We start from the raw sequence: 3,178 nt of genomic DNA on the forward strand, positions 1-3,178 counted from the left end.
ATGCCAATCGATGGCAATATTGTGAATCATTCCTACTGTTCTTAAGGTTATAGGATGAAGATCCAGCCGTCCAAATTTACGTGAATTCATTAGGAAGTTAGCATATTTATATAAATATTTAAGATTTAATTAACTTAAATTATGCTATAAGTATATTTAAGGCTTTGATAAATTATTTTAAATGTATTCTTAATTGGAAAAAAGATAGAAAATATTTCTAAATTTAGAAATTTTATTTTAGAAAATAATGTTTTTATTTTTTATCAAATTAATGTAATTTATTTAGGTTATAATTTATTAAAAAAAATATTTTTTGTTTTTATGAAATTAAGAAATCTATTTAAAATCATGTAAATGAAACAAGGTTCCTATTATAAAAAATAACTTGAGTAATGTTTCTAATTATTTAAATTAATTTAATAATTTAGAACTCATTAAATGATGTTTTTGGAATTAAATAATTACATGCACTATAAAAATGTCATTTTCATTAAAGGGTTGTTTGGATGCTTGAAAAAAGAAAGCTGATAAGATTATCATTTTTGTCTGGTTTGAAATAAAATAAATGTAATATAAAGTGCAAAAAAGATTGTTGCCAGGGTGGTTAACTGTAGTCTGGCGACGGCTGATGGTTAGCGGGGTTGGCAGTGGACGGTGGTGTTCGGGTGGCCAGTGTTGGCCAGTGGTGTCCGGCAGGCGGTGGCGGAGGTGGAGGTGGAGGCTCGCGGTGGTGAAAGCATTGCTTATAAACTATTAAGATCCACATTGATATCTCCTAAACTACCCATCACACACATCTCACCTACTTTTTATTCAATCTATTTATCATTTTATCCAGAACTGAACTGAACTGAAAATTTTTTCCTTGAATCCTATAAACTGAAACTGCAGGAGGAGGAAGACACAACCCATCAGTGAATGAAGCGCAGGCTCTGTTTCCGAAACCCAGCGGGCTGCGGTGTGGCCGCCGGCGAACTCATCGAGCTCGCCGGCCTCAAAGGATGTGTGATTGGAGGAGCCAAAGTCTCTGAGCTTCATGCAAACTTCATCATCAACACTGGTGGGGCAACAGCCAAAGACGTTCTGGCTCTCATAGCCTTTGTTAAGGACTAGGTAGATCGAATGTTTGGTATAGAGCTCAAAGAAGAAATAAGGTATGTGCCTTACAGTTCTGCTTAGAAATAATTAGCTGAACATTAAATTCGTTTTGGGACACAACAAGAATTAATTTTGTTAAGTCGAGGACTAAATTAGTCAGTCACGATAATCTTAGAACTAATTTAAAATTTTTATTTTTTTGCATAAAATCTTAAATTATAATACTAAATAATAATCAAATAAAATTTTGATTATATTTAAAAATAAAATAGTGAAAAAAATTATTGCAAAATATACCCTTAATGTTTTTTTTTGGAACGGGCATATATACTCGCTACCACCCACTTAGGAGATGCCTGACGGTGTAACTAATCCCTCAACGATGCTACCAGCAACCAACCCCACAAGTGTAGGACTCGCAGTTATTTTCTCCCCACTTAAACGGTCGCGTCGCATGAGAGGTGAATCGAGCATGAGTTGGAGGGTTACCAATCATTAAGCCTGATAGAGTCTGACCCTTAATGTTATGAAGTACAATATTCTCCCAGTGTTGTTGTGGACATTGCAGTTAATTGCATAGTAGACAGCACATCTCATCGGATTGCAGAGTTATTGCACGAGCTATCGTCCAACACAGCACTCCCTCCGTTTTCCCCTCCATTATCTTCTTCTTCCAACGTCAAATCCCAATGCAGAGAGGGAAAATCAGAAGAAATTGAATCCTTCTCTCTCTCTCTCTCTCTCTCTCTCTAGTACTTCTCTCTCTCTCTCTCTCTCTCTCTCTCTCTCTCTCTCTCTCTCTCTCTTGAAATGGCAATGGGAAGCCTCTTCCCCCTCCATCACATCTCCACCGCCGGCGCAGCTGCCTCCGACCGCCTCCTCTTCTTCCCACCCCCGGTCTCGTATAATCATATGCCGGCATCGACATTGGCAATCGAAAGCTTCTTCGCGACTTTAGTACCTTCGGCTCGGTAGGCCCTGCTTGTTCTTCAAAGTCACTGGACCATCATTGCCTGCCGGTTATGGTCCCTTTGACCACCGTCTCCCGCCAACTACGGTCCCTCCGACCAACGTCACTCGTCGATTACGATCCTTCCAACAACCTTCACCCACCGACTGTTTGTTCGACCATCGTCTCCACCCTACTATGGCCCTTCTAACCCTCGAAGAGCTTGCCGATTACGGTTCCTCTAATCGTCGTCGGCCGCCGACTACGCCCCCTCCGACCAATCTCACTCGCCGACTACACCCTCTCCGACCAAAGTTGCCCGCCGGCTATGCACCCTCCGATCAACGTTGCCCACCGATTATGATCATTCGACCATCATCACACGCAGACTAAATACCCTTCGATCTCCTGTCAACTGAGAATTAGGGATCCTCTTACCATTGTCTCACATCTACTATGATCCTTGTGACATCTGCCACTTGCCAATTACAGTCCCTAACTCAGACCACCATCGACCGTCGACTGTAGTTCCTCCAACACACGTTGCCTGTCAACGTCGATCCCTTCGACTAACATCTCTCGCAGACTATGGTCCCTCAGACACACATAGATCACCGGCTACGGTCTTTCCAACCATCGTTGCCTTTCGACTACCGTTCATCCTATCTCCGTCGTTCGTCGACTAAAGTCCTTACAACCACCTTCATCTTGCCAACCAAATAAACTTGCCAAATTTCTCTCTCTCTCTCTCTCTCTCTCTCTCTCTCTCTCTCTCTCTCTCTCTTTCTCTTTCTTGAAATGGTAATGCGAAGCCTCTTCTCCCTCTATCCCATCTCCACCGCCACTGGCGCAGCCGCCTCCGACCGCCTCCTCTTCCTCCCACCTCTTCCCACCCCCGATCTCGCATAATCATGTGCCTGCATCGATGTTGGCAACCGAAAGCTCCTTTGCGACCTTAGCACCTTCGGCATCAACGGGTGCTGCTCCTTCATCGAAGCAACCCGACTGTCACCAGACCATCGTTGCCTGTTGACTATGGTCCCTCCGACCACTATTTCCCACCAACTACAGTCCCTCCGACCAACGTCACTCGCCGATTACAATCCTTCCGACAACCTACCGCACGGCGGG

General features: G+C 43.0%; 1 pseudogene; it reads left to right on the forward strand.

Annotated features, from left to right (window-relative positions):
- Nucleotides 1-1,914: 1,914 nt before the first annotated feature.
- Nucleotides 1,915-3,178, forward strand: part of LOC110097267 — a 5,767-nt pseudogene continuing 4,503 nt past the window's right edge.

This window comes from Dendrobium catenatum, unplaced genomic scaffold (assembly GCF_001605985.2).
Source record: "Dendrobium catenatum unplaced genomic scaffold, ASM160598v2 fragScaff_scaffold_101, whole genome shotgun sequence".
In the NCBI taxonomy this organism is placed as follows: Eukaryota; Viridiplantae; Streptophyta; class Magnoliopsida; order Asparagales; family Orchidaceae; genus Dendrobium; species Dendrobium catenatum.